Genomic DNA, 17,668 nt, shown 5'->3' on the forward strand with positions numbered 1-17,668 from the left:
GCTCAGCCCTGCATATCCACCTGGAAAGGCACACGTCCCTGCGAGGGACCCCGTCTGGGTCCCAGGATGGCTGGGAGGTGCATTAAAGCTTTCTCTTCTTTTACTCTTATCTGGTGAGTCTGTGTTTTTTTGTATAAGGACCCACTTCACTTGTTTAGAGGAATAATGATACATACTTTTTACCTTTCCGACAAGAAATTTAGTCTTTAATTAGATTAAAACATAGGGAAACATAAAAACACAAAAGCAAAACAGATTCATTTGCAAAAATGAACGTATTCTTGGAACTAAAATGCAGTTCTTGGAATGAAGTTCTGTAATGACTTAGAGCAACACAGTAGACCATATATTCAACCCCGGTTTTTCTAAAAGAGATGAACATGCTGTTTAAATGACTGTTGTTGTTGTTGTTGTTGTTGTTGGGGTTTTTCGATGGAATTTCGCTCTTGTTGCCCAGGCTGGAGTGCAATGGCGAGATCTTGGCTCCCTGCAACCTCCGACTCCAGGGTTCAAACTATCCTCCTGCCTCAGCCTCCTGAGTAGCTGGAATTACAGGTGCCCGCCACCACGCCTGGCTAATTTTGTATTTTTAGTAGAGACGGAGTTTCACCATGTTGGTCAGGCTGTTGTCTATCTCCTGACCTCAGGTGATCCACCCACTTCGGCCTCCCAAAGTGCTGGGATTACAGGCGTGAGCCACTGCGCCTGGCCTAAATGGCTGGTTCTTATAATGATCCTTCACAGAGGGCTGAGGCTGGCACGCTAAGTCACAACACGGTGGTGGGATTACCGAAGGGGTGAGTACGGAAATCAGATCCAGGGACAGGCACTTGGTCCAGTTCCATCTTTGACAGCACAGATAGAAAACACCAGTGATGTTAGCTACACGTACAGTGGATAATATATTTTAAAGACTTGTTGTTCCGTTGTTAGGTTGCAGCCACCACAAAAACTTTTAAAAAATCAGACCGTGGAGGTCCTTTGCAGCCCGTCCCTGGCCACAAACCCAAGTCGGGGTGGAGAAAGAATGCGTCCATTTGAGCAGGTGCAGAGACCCTGTCAAAGAAGACATGCAACCCTGCACCTCGCAACCCCGCGCCGGCGGCTCCGTGTTCCAGCCTGGCTCAGCCCCGTGCCGGCAGCTCCGTGTTCCGGCCTGGCTCAGCCCCGCGCCGGCGGCTCCGTGTTCCAGGCTGGAGTCAGGCTCACCCACACATCTAGTCGGCCACTCCCCAAACCACCAAACTCATTTCCTCACAGTCCTTCTGGCCATGCCGATAACCTGGGCTTTCTGCCTCAGGGCCTTTCTCCGACTGCTCCATCCCTTCATAGACCCTCCCTGTTCCCTGTCTTGCCTCGTCTTGAACTTTGGGCCAACACTGAGCTGTGCTGCAGCCACTTGAGCACACGGGTTTCCACTCCTAGACTTTTTTAGCCACCTTACTGCTGCCTCCATGCAGACATCTTCACATTTATTTATTTTTTTAAGATATCCAGGTTTTTGTTTGTTTTGAGATAGAGTCTCGCTCTGTTGCTCAGGCTAAAGTGCGGTGACTCGATCTTGGCTCACTACAACCTGTGCCTCCCAGGTTCCAGCAATTCTCCTGCCTCAAGCCGCCTGGTAGCTGGGATTACAAGTGTGTGCCACCACGTTTGGCTGATTTTTGTATTTTTAATAGAGATGGTTTTGGTCATGTTGGCCAGGCAGGTTTTGAACTCTAGGCCTCAAGTGATCTGCCTGCCTCCCAAAGTGCTTGGGTTATAGACATGAACCGCTGTGCCCAGGCAAAGATACCGAGTTTTAAAATGTGCATCCACTCTTTTTAGTATCCAATCCATGAGTTTTTGACAAATGCATGCTGGAGCAGCCACCACCGCAATTGAGACACAGAATCCACCCTGGCTGGCTCCCCTGAGCCGTTCCATGCGGCTGAGTCTCCCCTCCCTCCCCCTTAGCCACCGACAGCCTGTGAGCTGGTCTTCATCTCTCCATTTGCCTTTTCCAGAAGGTCATGTAAATGGAACCATACGTGTAAAAATACGATCAAACATGTAAATGGGGTGAAAAGTAAACATGTTTTACTAAACACGGTGCATCTGAGATCCCTCCACGCTGATGCAGGCGTCCGCGGTTCCTTCTTTGTCGCTGATGAGTGCTCCTTTGCACGGACGCACCACAGGTGACCTGTTCTCCGGGCCTGGGTATTTGGGTGAGGATGAGGACGAGGATCAATAAGGCTGCTATAAACATTTCATGCAGATTTGTGCGTGGTCATAGTTTGCTTTACTCTCACCTGCTCGGGAGAGCCCTAGTCATGTGGTAAGTGTTTGCTGAACTTGATAAGAAACTGCCAGTTTCCCGAGGAGGTTATGGCATTCTCCATTCCTGCCAACAGGGAGGTGCATTACAGATGCCCACACCCTTGCCAGTGGTGATATGATCTGTCATTTTAATGTTTGCCTTGCTGGTAGGTATGTAGAGGCATTTAATTGTGGTTTTCATTTGCATTTCTCTAATGACGCCATGTTGAGTCTCTTTTCATGTATGTATTTTCTATCCATACATCTCTGGTGAATTATCTATTCAAATTTTTGTCCTTTAAAAAAAACTGGGTGACGGTTGATTGGATAAAGAAACTGTGGTCCATAATCACCACAGAATACTACACAGCCGTAAAGAAGAATGAAATTATGGCCTCTGAGCAATGGATGCAGCTGGAGGCCATTATCCCGGCGAATTGACACAGAATCGGAAAGCCAGATACCGCATGTTCTTACTTACAAGTGGGAGCTAAATCTTGGGTACACGTGGGCATAAGGAGGGAACAGTAGATACTGGGGACTCTAAAAGGAGGGAGGGAGGGGGCCAAGGGCTGAACAACTTCCTAGTGGAAACCGTGTTTACTGTCTGGGGGATGGGATCAATAGAAGCCCAAGCCTCAGTTGGAAAAACCTGCACATGCACCTCCTGAATCTAAAATAAAAACGGAAATTAAAAAACTGCATGTTTTCTAACTGTCGAGTTTGAGAGTGCTTCATATATTCTAGATATAAGTTCTTCAGCAGATATGTAACTTGTAAATAATTGCTTTTAGTCTATAGTTTGTTTTAAAATTGTTGTTAACAAAAGTTTTGAATTTTGCTGAGGTCTACTTTATTAATTTTTTGAACCAAGCATGCTTTTGGTGTCATATCTAAAACCTAATTGCCTCACACAAAGTCTAAATAGTTTTCTCCTATTTTTCACTTAAGATCTTTACAGTTTTGCGTTTTCCATTTAGACCTGTGATCCATTTGACTTAATTTTATGAGCTATGGAAGGCTCTAGGGAGGCTCATTTTGTTGCATATGCGTTTCAATTGTCCAGCATCTTTTGTTGAAAAGATGATTTCTTGAATTGCCTTTGCAGCTTCGTCAAAAATCAATTGACTATATATTTGTGTGGGATTATTGGACTCTCTGTTTTGTTCCATTGATCTATGTATTTGTCCTTTCACTAATACCACATGTGATAAACTCATTTATTTACTTTAGGAGCTTTCTTTTTTCCTGGGATACTTGGAATTTTTCAGGTGGACATTTATGTTTTATGCAAACCAGAAACAGTTTTTTTCTTCCTTTCTATTCCATATGCCTTTCATTTCTGTATGCTGCTGTATTGCAGTGGCCAGAACCTTGGTATCATGTTGAAAAGGAGTGGTGGGAGATGACATCCTTGTTTTGTTCCTGATCAGAGGGGATAAATTTTTCAATCTTTGACCACTAAGTGTGATGGCAAATTTTAGTATTTTGTAGATGCTCAATATCATGTTGAGGAATTCCCTTCTATCCCTATTTATATGAGCATGAACCAGTATTGAATTTTGTTGAATGCCATTTCTGTGTTTATTGATATAATCAGGCTTTCTTCTTTAGTCTGGTAACATGGTGGATTATGCTGATTGATTTTCAAATGCTAACCAGCCTTACATGAAGTTGAAGTCCCATAGTGTTGATTTGCTATTTGTCTTAAATATTGAGGATTTTAGTTGCTATTATTTTGTGGAGGATTTTTGTGTCTTTGTTCATGAGGAATAGTGGTCTCTTTTCTTTTATTGTGGTATCTTTGTCTACTCTTGACATCAGAGCAATGCTGGCCTCATCAAGTGAGTTGTACAGGCTTCCCTCTCCTGTTTTCTAGTTTTATTCCTCCCTTAAATGTTTGTAGAATTTGCCAGTAAAACCTTCTACATTCTGAGTTTTCTTTTTGGGAGGCTGAAATTGTCCCAGAGGTTTATGAGACTATGTTCTCCGTCCCTACCCCCACCTCCCTGCCACTTTTTTCCCCCTTCTCTGTTCTTCAGATAGGACAATTTATACTTTCTACCTTCAAGTTTTTGGGCTCCCCCCACCCTGTTATCTTAATTCTACAATTGAAGCCTCTTCGTGATTTTTTTTTTTTTTTTTTTTTGCTTCTGTTTTATTTTTTCAGTTCTAAAATTTTCATTTTTCTTCTATGGTTTCTATTTCTTTGCTGCAATACCTGTCTTTCTCTTTGTTTCAAGAGTGTTCACCTTTACTCATGGAGCATGGTTATACTAGCTGCTACAAAGTCTTTGGTAATTCACACACCTGAGCCATCTCCAAGTTGCATGTGTCCTGGGTGTTTGAGTTATCAGACCTTGACAATTGGGCAGATTTTCCTAGTTCTTAATATGCTGAGTAATTTTGGATTATATCTTGGGCATAGTGGCTATGATGTTGTGAGATGCTGAGTTTGTTTAAATCAATGGTTTTCAACCAGGGATGATTTTGCCTGACAGAGAACATTTGGGAATGTCTGGAGACAATTTTGACTGTTCCAACTGTGGGGTACTACTTACTGGTTTTTAGTGGATAGAGACCACGTGCTGCTAAACATCTGATAAGGCACAGGACAGTCTCTTTCAACAAGGAATTATCTTGTCCAAAATGTCAATAGTGCGTAAGTTGAGAAACCTGTGTTTAAATCTTCTAGAGAATGTTAAGTTCAGGCGAAAATGCTTTCTCACCTTCTGTGGGAAGCGATTTTAGCATCAGTTCAGTTTTAAAAGCCTTTGTTCTATGTGCCATGATTGAATTGTGTCCTTCAAATTTATACATTGAAGCCCTGCCCCCAGTGTGATGGTATTGAGAGGTGGGGCTATTTAAGGAGGTAATCAGGTTCAGATGAGGTCACAAGGGCGAGGTCTTCATGATGGGATTAGTGCCCTTATAAGAAAGACCAGGGAGTTCTCTCTGATTGAGGACACTGAGAATGTGGTCATCTGTAAGCCTGAAAGAGGGTCCTTCCCAGAACTAGACCCTCTGGCACCTTGATCTCATTCTTCCAGCCTCCAGGACTGTGAAAAAATAAGCTCCTGTGGTTTAAATCACTCAGTCTATGGTATTTTGTCATGGTCGCCTGAGCTGACTAACCCACCCTGCCTCTGTGCTCTGTGCATGCACAGCCTAGAGGTAAGCCTAGGGTTCATGGTGGCTCACACACAGTATTAGGGGGACTTCTCAAACTGTCTGCCCCCGGGAATTCCCCAGTACACTCAGGATCATGGGGGCACCTTCCACAGTCCTTGGCTAGAAAGCTCTGGTTTCTCAGCCATGTGAGAAACTGTATTGCAGTTTCGCCTGACTAGGGTGGTTGTCAGGGCAAAGTGGCAAGAGAAAAAAGAAAAAAATTAGTGGGTCCCCCAATACTTTTGGAACACAGAGGCCCATTTTCTCAGTTCCCCCAGCCAGAGGGATGAGGTTTTTCTGGTGTTTTAGTGACAATACCCCTGTCACTGACGTAGTTTCAGGATGGGGTGGCCTTGGAGCAGGGCCAGGAGAGGAGACAGAGAAAGGACATTGACGCCCCAGCTAGCTCCCTCTGGTCCTCTTTTTCTGTCCTCTGGTCAAAAAGAAAGGGATTCTCTTGAAGGTATTTCCACACTGCTGAGAAGTGCTGAGGCTCTGGCTGCCTTCAGGACAAAGCTGAGAGATAAGGAGAAAGAATTCAATAACTTCATGCCTACTGGTCACCTGTCAAGTTCCAACTTCCTGTTCCAATCTGCCTGCTGTTGCCCACTTTTTGGAGTCCTCAGGTGCTAGCTTTTTGTACGCTGTCAGAGTTTTTTGTTGTAGTTGGTGGGAGAGAGCCTGTAGTGGACTTACTGCATCTTGACCAGGACCAGAGAGATTTATTTTCCTTTTTAGGAAAGAGACAGGGAAGGGAGAGAGCAAGTGACTCGAGATGGTAAGTAGATTTTCTTTAGACATAGCGGATATTGGTTTCTTTTTTTGCACTACTTTGAGGTAGTGTGTTAGCCGGTGTGAGGTATTGTATTTATACGTTTTTATTTTGTTTCATTGGTTTTTTTTTTTTCTTTTTGAGACAGGATCTCTCTCTGTCACTCAGGCTGGAGGGCAGTGGAGTGATTACAGCTCACTGCAGCCTCGAACTCCCAGGCTCAGTCCTCTCACCTCAGCTTCCAGATAGCTGGGATTACAGGTGTACATCACTACACCAGGCTACATTTTGTATTTTTTGGTAGCAACGAGGTTTTGCCATGTTGCCCAGGCTGCTCTTGAACCCCTGGGCTTAATTGATCCTCCCTCCTCAGCCTCTCAATGTGCAAAAATTAAAGGTGTGAGCCACTATGGCTGGCTGATTTTTGTGTTTTGTTGTTGTTGTTGTTGTTGTTGAGATGGGGTTTCACCATGTTTCCTAGGCTGATCTCAAACTCCTGAGCTTAAGGGATCCTTGGCCGCCCAAAGTGCTGGGATTAGAGGCATGAGCCAACGTGCTCAGCCAGCATAATGTATTTTAAATGTATTCTTCTCCTTTGGCATTCCTCCTGAGGAAGGTTGATGGAGTTGGTACTCCAAATATGGAGGCACGAAAGTAGATGTGCTGTCTCGTTCCAGAGACTCCCAGTATATATTCTTGCACATTCCACGTTGTTTCCAAGCCTGTTTTGCAGTCAGTCATGGCCATGTGATTGAGTTCTGGCCAGAAGTGAGCATAGCAATGAGTTGCAACCCTTTCAGGCCCTGCCTGAGGACCCTGTGCAACCTTTCTGCTGTGGTCTGTGCTCCCTTCCTACTGTGGTCTGCACATCTGCGGGACACGACCAACGGAGCTCAGTGGATGCTCTAGAGGCCCACAGGCCAGAGAAGCCCTGGACCCCTGAGTCACTGCATGAAGGAGATAGCCCCATGATGGCTGCCTGGCCCACATCAGACTGTAACACGAGCAGCTAGTGGGTTCTCATTGGGTTGAGTCGCTGAAATGTTTGTTATGGTAGCTAGAGTTGATTACCCTAACAAATACCATCTTCGATGGGCGATTTGAATCTCTCCCTGGTTGGACTGCTGAGTGAAATGTCAGTCTTCTGATGAGTCATTTTCCGGCTCCTATTTTGGTTAAACCGCCTGTCAAATGGGGGTGTATTAGTCTGACCCGCCAATGTTACTTTTTGCTTTCCACAGCAACGTCAGAAGATAAATTGAAGCAATCTGGACAATTTCAAACCCTTCGGAGGAAAGAAAGGCTATAAAGCCAAGGTATCATTATCATTATTTTGGCCACCACTCTGCCGAGTACACAGATACAAATTATTAATCATCTCTTAACTTTGACAGAAGGATCGCTTTTGCAGTTGAAATCTGTGGATAATTTAAAGTGCCCTGTGCCTGCCTTCAGGGTGCCGCCTTCCCGCTGACTGTTGCCATTCCCTTGGGTGACATGGCTCGTAGGCACTATGTGCCTTGGCAGCTGAAGGATCCAGCCCCAGGAGCCTGAGGAGTGAGTCTGCTTCGCGCGAGCTCGCTCTGTGGACGGGATTTCGTGGCACACGTTCGGGGAAGCAGCACAACACCACCTGTCCGGATCACTTGTTAGATGTGGTTTAATTAAGCAAGGAGGGTCACTGTGGAGGAGACTGCTCTGCCTGTGTTTTGATTTGTGTGATGGTTAAAATGTTTGGAAGCTCCTTTAAGAAGCCAGGTGGTGTAGATGGCGGTTGTTCGCCAGAGTTAGTTAGAAACAGCTGAGAGGCACCATGCTTGCTTTATTCAAGGCATTCCCGGGAAGCAGCGGCCTCTCAGCCCCCACCATGGGAGGAGAAGAGGAGACAGACATGGCTGTGGGGGGCCGGGGGGTCGGTGCTGTGGATGATGGTTCTCAGTCCTGGCTGGCCACCAGTGCCCTGGGGAGTTCATTCTTCATTCCCGGCCCCAGGCCCAGCCAGTCCTACCGCGGCAAAGACATCTGTCCCCTTCTCCTCCCTTTTAAACGTTTTTACTTTGATGTAATTGTAGATTCACATGTGGTTGTAAGAAATAATATAGAGAGGGCCTGTGCACTCTCTACCCAGCTTCCCTCGACAATAGCATCTTGTAAAACTACATTCTAATCTCACACCTGGGATGTTGACGTTGGTACGGACCAGCGATCTTTCAGACTTCCCTGGTTCTGCTGAGTAGTGTGTTTGGATGCATTTGGTTCTGTGCAATTTTGTCTCATGGTCGGCTCCCCTCTCGTCAGGACACAGAATGGTCCCATGGATGTAGGTTGCTGGTGCGTGGTGAGGCCTCCATAAACGTTCGTTGAATGACTCTTCAGCTCCTCTTTGACGTGGAATGTGGGAGTTCTGTGCCAAATCAGAGAAGTGCTAAGGAAGCAATTATCAGGTAGAGGACACGCTGGGGACATCCAATCAGGCCAACAGCGCTGGAAGAGTCTGGAGCAGGCGAGGTGACAATGGTGGCTGGCACATTTCTGTGCCACTGGTGCATTTCTGTATTAGAATGTGAAACAGATGAAGTTGTGTCTGTGAGTACATTTAAAAAATATTCAAAGTATGTTGAGGTGCCTAGTTCTTGTATCTGTAACTGGGCTACGTTGGTTGAATTATACTGACGGTTGGCTGAAGAGCTGGCTGAAGTATTTTCATGTTACTAGGGAGACATTTTAGAGTCTCTCTAGGACTGAGCGTCTGGTTGCCTCACGCCGTGACAGAGAGTTTCTGGGCCATGTATGAGAAGCTCGTTTGATCACACTAGTTGCTGTGCTGTTCTTCAGCCCACATTGATTTAGATCAATAAACCTCAGATCCGTTCACACCAGAATAGGCGCGGAGTGTCAGCACATCCACATCAGAAAGGCTTTCAGGGGACTTTTCATCTGCAGTAGACTCCCTAACTTCTGCACCTGGCTGGGTGCCTGCAGCTGGTGCTAGCTGGTGTTGGCATAGTGTTAGCGTGGTATTAGCATGCTGCTAGTGTGGTGTCCACATGGTGTCTCCATGATGTTAGCATGGCAATAGCGTGGTGATAGCATGGAGTTAGCATGGTGTAGTGCGGTGTTCATGATGTTAGCATGGTGTAGCATGGTATTAGTGTGTCTGCATGGTGTCAGCATGCTGTTAGTGTGACGTTAGCTTGGTGTCAGCACGGTGTTAGTGTGATGTTAGCGTGGTGTAGTGTGATTTAATGTGGTGTCTGCATGGTGTTTGCACAGTGTTAGCATGGTGTGACATGGTATTAGTGTGGTGTCTACGTGGTGTCTCCATGGTGTTTGTGTGGTGTTAACACGGTGTTAGTGTGATGTTAGCATGGTGTAGTGTGATTTAGTGTGGTGTCAGCATGCTGTTAGTGTGACGTTAGCTTGGTGTCAGCACGGTGTTAGTGTGATGTTAGCATGGTGTAGTGTGATTTAATGTGGTGTCTGCATGGTGTTTGCACAGTGTTAGCATGGTGTGACATGGTATTAGTGTGGTGTCTGCATGGTGTCAGCATGGTGTTAGTGTGACGTTAGCTTGGTGTCAGCCCGGTGTTAGTGTGATGTTAGCATGGTGTAATGTGATTTAGTGTGGTGTCTGCATGGTGTTAGTGTGACGTTAGCTTGGTGTCAGCACGGTGTTAGTGTGATATTAGCATGGTGTAGTGTGATTTAGTGTGGTATCTGCATGGTGTTTGCACAGTGTTAGCATGGTGTGACGTGGTATTAGTGTGGTGTCTGCATGGTGTCTCTATGGTGTTTGTGTGGTGTTAACATGGTGTTAGTGTGATGTTAGCATGGTGTAGTGTGATTTAGTGTGCTGTCTGCATGGTGTCTCCATGGTGTTTGCATGGTGTTAGCATGGTGTAGTTTGGTGTTAGTATGGTGTTAGCATGGTGTAGTTTGGTGTTAGCATGGTGTTAGCATGGTGTAGTTTGGTGTTTGCATGGTGTTAGCATGGTGTAGTTTGGTGTTTGCATGGTGTTAGCGTGGTGTAGTTTGGTGTTTGCATGGTGTTAGCGTGGTGTAGTTTGGTGTTTGCATGGTGTTAGCGTGGTGTAGTTTGGTGTTTGCATGGTGTTAGCGTGGTGTAGTTTGGTGTTAGCATGGTGTTAGCGTGGTGTAGTTTGGTGTTAGCTTGGTGTTAGCGTGGTGTAGTTTGGTGTTAGCATGGTGTTAGCGTGGTGTAGTTTGGTGTTAGCTTGGTGTTAGCGTGGTGTAGTTTGGTGTTAGCTTGGTGTTAGCGTGGTGTAGTTTGGTGTGAGCATGGTGTTAGCGTGGTGTAGTTTGGTGTTAGCATGGTGTTAGCGTGGTGTAGTTTGGTGTGAGCATGGTGTTAGCGTGGTGTAGTTTGGTGTGAGCATGGTGTTAGCGTGGTGTAGTTTGGTGTGAGCATGGTGTTAGCGTGGTGTAGTTTGGTGTTTGCATGGTGTTAGCGTGGTGTAGTTTGGTGTGAGCATGGTGTTAGCGTGGTGTAGTTTGGTGTTAGCATGGTGTTAGCGTGGTGTAGTTTGGTGTTTGCATGGTGTTAGCGTGGTGTAGTTTGGTGTTAGTTTGGTGTTAGCGTGGTGTAGTTTGGTGTTAGTTTGGTGTTAGCGTGGTGTAGTTTGGTGTTAGTATGGTGTTAGCGTGGTGTAGTTTGGTGTTAGTATGGTGTTAGCGTGGTGTAGTTTGGTGTTAGTATGGTGTTAGCGTGGTGTAGTTTGGTGTTAGTATGGTGTTAGCGTGGTGTAGCTTGGTGTTTGCATGGTGTTAGCGTGGTGTAGTTTGGTGTTTGCATGGTGTTAGCGTGGTGTAGTTTGGTGTTTGCATGGTGTTAGCGTGGTGTAGTTTGGTGTTTGCATGGTGTTAGCGTGGTGTAGTTTGGTGTTTGCATGGTGTTAGCGTGGTGTAGTTTGGTGTTTGCATGGTGTTAGCGTGGTGTAGTTTGGTATTAGTATGGTGTTAGCATGGTGTAGTTTGGTGTTAGTATGGTGTTAGCATGGTGTTCACATGGTGTCATGTGTTGTTAGTGTGATATCTTCATGGTATTTGGAGTCAGCTGTGATGTACTTGGAAGAGCCCTGACTTTGGAGTAAGACACAGATTCAAATCTCAGTCACATCACCTTTCTCGATACCGAAATTTCTCTGTGCCTCAGTTTCTTTCCCCATTTAACAATAGTTCCCCCCTTTTTTTTTTTTTTTTTTTGAGACAGAGTCTTGCTCTGTCACCGAGGCTGGAGTGCAGTGGCACAATCTTGGCTCACTGTAAGCTCCACCTACTGGGTTCACGCCATTCTCCTGCCTCAGCCTCCCGAGTAGCTGGGACTACAGGTGCCTGCCACCACACCTGGCTATTTTTTTGTATTTTTGGTAGAGACGGGGTTTCACCGTGTTAGCCAGGGTGGTCTCGATCTCCTGACCTCATGATCCGCCTGCCTTGGCCTCCCAAAGTGCTGGGATTACAGGCTTGAGCCCCCGCGCCCAGCCTAGCTCCCCTTTCTTTATTGAGTAGGAGTAAACGAGGCTTTCTGGAGGTGCCTCCACCATGCTTTGTGTATTGTTAGCAGAGTTCCACAAGTTTTTTGCCCTGCAATTGACAGAAACCAAAAGACTTTTCTATTTCTCGCTGCTAAGGCCCATGATCGAAAGTCTGCATCGTTTCTTGGCTAGGACAGGAGGGCAAGAGCGGTTTGCAGAAGTGCAGCCGTCTCAGGGAGGCAGCACGTTATAGGGTCAGACCGTGGGCCTTCACAGCTGTAGGTAGCACCAGGCTGGATTCATCTCAACACACTTGTGACCGGGCGAACCACAGATCCTCCTGCAGACAGGCGACAGACAACATGTGAGTCCCACGTGGAGGTGCAGAGCATCGTGATGGGGAAGGGGTCTGGAGAGCTGAGACACTTTCACAGATGGGGATTACTGTGTGATGCAATTTTCTAAATACAAATATACAACCAAAACCTAATGTCATGCAGAGAAAACAGTTCAGAAGCAAAGCACTATGCTCAGTTCTGCTCCTTCCTTTCCCTAAACTAAAGGACCGCACTAACCAGACCCTCCCCTCTGGCATCAGCTCCACGTCTCTCGAGTCCCCAAAGCCCTAACAGCCACTGTAGCCTCGGAGGAGCCGCTGGGGGTGCACTGACCTCGCCCACCTCTTCCTGAACAGCCCCTCAGTCCAAGGCCGAAGTGCCTGTCACCAATGCTCTGTTTGACAGACTTGGCTAGATTCTGATTCAAGATGATTGACAGAGCATGGTGTTTATTTCCTCTCCCTCTTCAGGTCCCTTTAACACATGGCAGTGAAATGATGAACAGGCGAAAACTGGTTGGAGAGGAGTCATCAGAGAAGGAACTTTAAGTGAATCTCTTGATGATGGTCCACGGATGGATGGAGGAAGCCTCCTTGCTTATATAGAGTTGTGATCCAGGGTGGATGGGGGTGCATATGTGTTGGGGGAAGGCTGTGGGGATGGAGGGAGCTACTCCTGGCGTGGGTGGCGGCCTTGATTCTGTGCGTTAATGGAACGTACTGGGGATGGTCAACTCTGGTCACGTTCACCCTGCAATCTGACAGCGCCATTGCCCACTGACTGGCCCAAGTCACTCTTCTTCAAAGATTCTGAAAGGACTGTACATCTAGGGTAGATCTAGGGCTTTTGCAGTGTTGGTGACTTAGAATAAAGATCTTCAAATTACGACATTTTGGGGTCTCTGCTCACTCCCCCAAAGCAAAATTTGTCCAATGACAATCTACAAAACTCAAGTAAGCCTCTTTCTTAAATGTGACTGGAAATATTTAATATAATCCAAAATAATCAAAGAGAATAAAAATAGCCTATGAAGAAGCAATTTAGAAAAAAAATCCTCCCAATAATTAGAATTCTCAGAGAGATTTAAGGATATAATGCAGCCATAAAACATGAACATGTACTTTAAGAAAAGAGCAATTGTGCCTCATAAAAGCTCTTAGAAACCTGGAATGTGGTAACTTCTGATTTTTTTTTTTTTAATCAAAAGAAAAGGGGAAATTTTCTAAAAAGTAAGACAAAGGAAGTGAAGGGGTAATGAGGCATGAAGGATTCTTCTAGGATAGACCACATTCAGCCAATAGAAGTTTTAGGAAAAGGAAACAGAAAATGGAATAGAGGCAATTTTCGAGTAAATAGCACCAGGAAAGGTCCTCAAATTGTCAGGGAGACTCAAACGTTCATATTGAAAAAGCTGTGAACTGCTAAGATGAATTTTAAAAGATATCTTCACATGTTATTGTAAAAATTCAGAACACCTAGTTTAAAGAGAGACTAAATTATTACTTAAAGAAAAAAATAATTCAACTACAAAGAAATACAAATCAGACAGGCATTAGATCTCCAACATCAACGAAGCGTAGTAGCATTCCAGGAGGCGGCAGGGTGATGATGGTTTTCTGGAAGGCGGCAGGGTGATGCTTTTCAAGTGCTGACGAAATTCCCAACTAAGTTCTACATCTGGATACCTATCAAATACGTCGGATTTTCAGACATGCAGTGACTTCTAAGGGCCCCAAGATCCTTTCTGTTTAGCCAGTATTGGAACAGTTTTAACCAAGCATCCTTTCTTAATGAGTTATTTAAGCACTTGAAATAGGACACTGAACAGGAACAGAGGAAATGACCGTCCAGGGTCTGAGGCTGCAGTGAGGGAACCAGAGGTCCCAGGGTGGCCCCTCCATGCAGGAGTGTACGATTGGATGGGCTCAGAACAGGTGTTCTTGGAGAAGGGGATTCTCAGTAGATTCAGTGGGGAGACTGGGCAGGTGGGAAATGCAAGGACAGGATAAAAGCAGAGGTTGAAGGAAAAAAAGAAAAGCCGTTAGAAAGAAGCAGAATAATAACAGTAACAAATATCCACTCAACCCAGCCAAGGCAAGCAGAGAAGCAGAGATGTCGTGGCCTAAATATGGAGCAGTGGGTCCAAACTGAAGCCAGAGTGAATCTAACTTAATGAAAATGACAACTGCACAAAAAAAAAAAAAAAAAAAACTGATTCTAAGCAATCCATGAAATGCATAAGAAGCTCAAATGTAATTGGGACAATGGCGAATAGCATTAATATTTCTTCTTTCTCAACAAGGAAAAGGCGATTAGAAATTCTAGGGGAAAACAACCAGGTAATAAAGACAGGGCCCCAGTGTGGAACAATAAGAACAATGGTGGTTTTGAATAATTGGTACAGTCTAAGAAAGGAAAAGTGATTTGAGTTTGACACCAGGAACATTCTCCTAGGAGTGGCTTATGCTTTGAGTCAGTGGACGTAGAGGGAGGGGTGCAACCCTGTGGTGGTGCTGGGCTCTGCAGTGACCCATGCAAATCACCCGACTAATGCAGCTGGGAATGGGGCTCAGCCAGCCGGCTGCAAAGCGGCTCTAGGTGCATCTTCCGTGCGTCTAGGTGTGCCATGCAACAAGGTGCTGTCGGATGCCTGTGAGTGGAAATGATGCCAGTGTACCCGGGCCTGGCCCATAAAAACACTCACGTAGTGCTCCTTTGGCCACTTTCCCCTCCCACGGCTGAAACTGGATGACCCAGGATGACCGCGGAGTCCCACGCTCAAGATGTCAGAGCCTGGGTCACCTGGGTCCCTGAGTGCTCAGGAGGAGGTGCCACTCCATGGACCCACTTATCTTCAGGAACACGTACATCAGCAAGAAGCAAATGATGGTGTTTATGCCATTTTATATTTGGAGGTTTATCTATCAGAGGAGTTAGCTATGCTAACTATTAATAATTCAGGTTAATTGGTTTTCAACTTTTTGGACTCTATAGACAAAGCACACAGACTTACTCAGGAGTGAAAATACAGCGCATGTGTCAGGAACCTTAATAAGGCAGGGCGCCCCTGTCAAAAGCAGAAAGAGGAAGCTGGTGGAGGACGGGGCAGGGGGGAAGGCTGGAGGTGCCAATACCTAGTCCTGCACCTGTGTCTCAGGGATGGGAGTGCCTTCTGTCCCTTCTGTAGTTAGTGGGGAGTGTCAGGTGTGTTGCTTATTGTTGCAGTTAGATAATGGAAGGTACATCTGTCAATATTGATGTAACTACTGGGAGGCTGTAACAATAGTAAAGACAGCTAAATTCTTATTGATCGTAATAGGAAAATAAGCTGATCAAGAAATGGTGGTTTAACCTTCCAGAAAGATCTGGAAAGTAACCAGAGAAGAACTGGAATCAGAACCAGTTAAAAGCGGTTACCCCATGGCCAGGTGCAGTGGCTCATGCCTGTAATCCCAGCACTTTGGGAGGCCGAGGCTGGCGGATCACGAGGTCAGGAGATCGAGACCATCCTGGCTAACATGGTGAAACCTCGTCTCTATAAAAATACAAAAAATTAGCCGAGCGTGGTGGCGGCGCCTGTAGTCCCAGGTACTTGGGAGGCTAAGGCAGGAGAATGGTGTGAACCCGGGAGGCGGAGCTTGCAGTGACCCGAGATTGCACCACTGCACTCCAGCCTGGGCGACAAGCGAGACGCGGTCTTAAAAAAAAAAAAGGAAAAAACATAGGTTACGCAGCAGGGCTGCAGGTGGGGAGGGCTGTTTGGGAGCTGCCCAGCATTTCCCATTTTCTTTCCTTTCCTCCATTTCTCCCTCTGTCTCTCTCTGTCTCTCTCTTATCAACCCTCCTGCACTCTTTCAAATGTTAAACATATGCATTTCTTACTTTCATTAAAATTTAAAATATTTAAAGGTTTACTGAGTACGTACTAGAAATTAGGTTACTCAGGAGAACATGAAGTAATTGATATGCGGCCCCCATGCCATGGTCGTCTATTACAGTAGGTCTCCATACACCTGGCTGAATTCTTTTTCAGGTAAATCAGGGATTTCTTCTTGGTTTGGATCCGTTGTCAGTGAACTAGTGTGATTTTTTGGGGGGTGTTAAAGAGCCTTGTTTTGTCATATTACCAGAGCTGGTTTTCTGCTTCCTTCTCATTTGGGTAGTCTCTGTCAGAGGAAAGGTCTAGGGCTCAAGCCTGTTATTCAGATTCTTTTGTCCCACGGGGTGTTTCTTTGATGTAGTCAGTAATCTCTCCCTTTTTCTATGGATGTGGCTTTCTGTGAGCCGAGATGCCATGATTATTAACTCTCTTCTGGGTCTAACCACCCAGCACATCTACCCGGCTTCAAGCTGGCAGTGGGGGTTGTCTGCATAGAGTCCTGTGATGTGAACCGTCTGTGGGTCTCTCAGCCGTGGATACCAGCACCTGTTCGGGTGGAGGTGGCAGGGGGGTGAAATGAACTCTGTGAAGGTTCTCAGTTTGGTGGTTTAATGTTCTATTTTTGTGCTGGTTGACCTCCTGCCGGGAGGTGGTGCTTTCTAGAGAGCATCAGCTGTGGTAGTATGGGGAGGAACCGGTGGTGGGCGGAGCCCCAGAACTCCCAACAGTATATGCTCTTTGTGTTCAGGTACCAGAGTGAATAGGGAAGACCCATCAGGTCGGCATGTCTGAGCTCAGACTCTCCTTGGGTGGGTCTTGCTGTGGTTGCTGTGGGGGATGGGGATGAGGTTCCCAGGTCAATGGAGCTGTAAATCTAGGAGGATTATGGCTGCCTCTGCTGAGTCATGGAGGTTGTCAGGGAAGTGGGGGAGAGCCAGCAGTTACAGGCCTCATCCAACTCTCATGCAATCTGAAGGGCCCGTCTCACTCCCACTGTGGCCCCGCTAACAGCGCCGAGTCTGTTTCCAGGCAGTGGGTGAGCAGGGCTGAGGACTCGCCCCAGGCCACCCACCACCCGCTAGCTGCAAAAGCAATTAGGGCTGTCATTCTTCCCCCGCCTGTGGAGTCTGCACACCCGGATTCTCACCTTCCCTTGAGTTCTGGCCAGGAGGCTTCTCGCCTAGTTCAAATTGTTACAAAGTTCGGCTGGAGAATTCCTTCTCCCTGTTGCATTTCCCCACCCTGCACCTCCGGTCACCCTGCCGAAGGGTTCTGGTGCTGCCAGGCGGAATGGGCTGCACCTCCGGTCACCCTGCCGAAGGGTTCTGGTGCTGCCAGGCAGGAATGGGCTGCACCTCCGGTCACCCTGCCGAAGGGTTCCGGTGCTGCCAGGCAGGAATGGGCTGCACCTCCGGTCACCCTGCCGAAGGGTTCCGGTGCTGCCAGGCAGGAATGGGCTGCACCTCCGGTCACCCTGCCGAAGGGTTCCGGTGCTGCCAGGCAGGAATGGGCTGCTTGGGGACCCAGTGAGCTCCCAGGGTCTTTCCCGCTGCTTCCTCTCCCCTGTATTTTGCTCTGCTCTCTAAATGGACTCGGCTCCAGGTGAGGCTGGAAACTTCTCTCGAAAACTAGACCTTCAGTTTCCCCAGTGGGGTGTGTGCTCGGGGGTGGAGGATCTCCCTTTTCCACTTCCACAGTTGGGGAACTCACA

At 46.6% G+C, this 17,668-nt stretch overlaps 1 protein-coding gene across 2 annotated transcripts in view; it reads left to right on the plus strand.

Moving 5' to 3' along the window:
* LOC114671785 (uncharacterized) overlaps positions 1 to 17,668 on the plus strand; it is a 57,731-nt gene that overhangs the window by 18,963 nt on the left and 21,100 nt on the right. The gene's annotated exons all lie outside the window — the stretch shown is intronic.

The sequence above is a fragment of the Macaca mulatta genome, chromosome 13 (assembly GCF_049350105.2).
Source record: "Macaca mulatta isolate MMU2019108-1 chromosome 13, T2T-MMU8v2.0, whole genome shotgun sequence".
NCBI classification, from domain to species: domain Eukaryota; kingdom Metazoa; phylum Chordata; class Mammalia; order Primates; family Cercopithecidae; genus Macaca; species Macaca mulatta.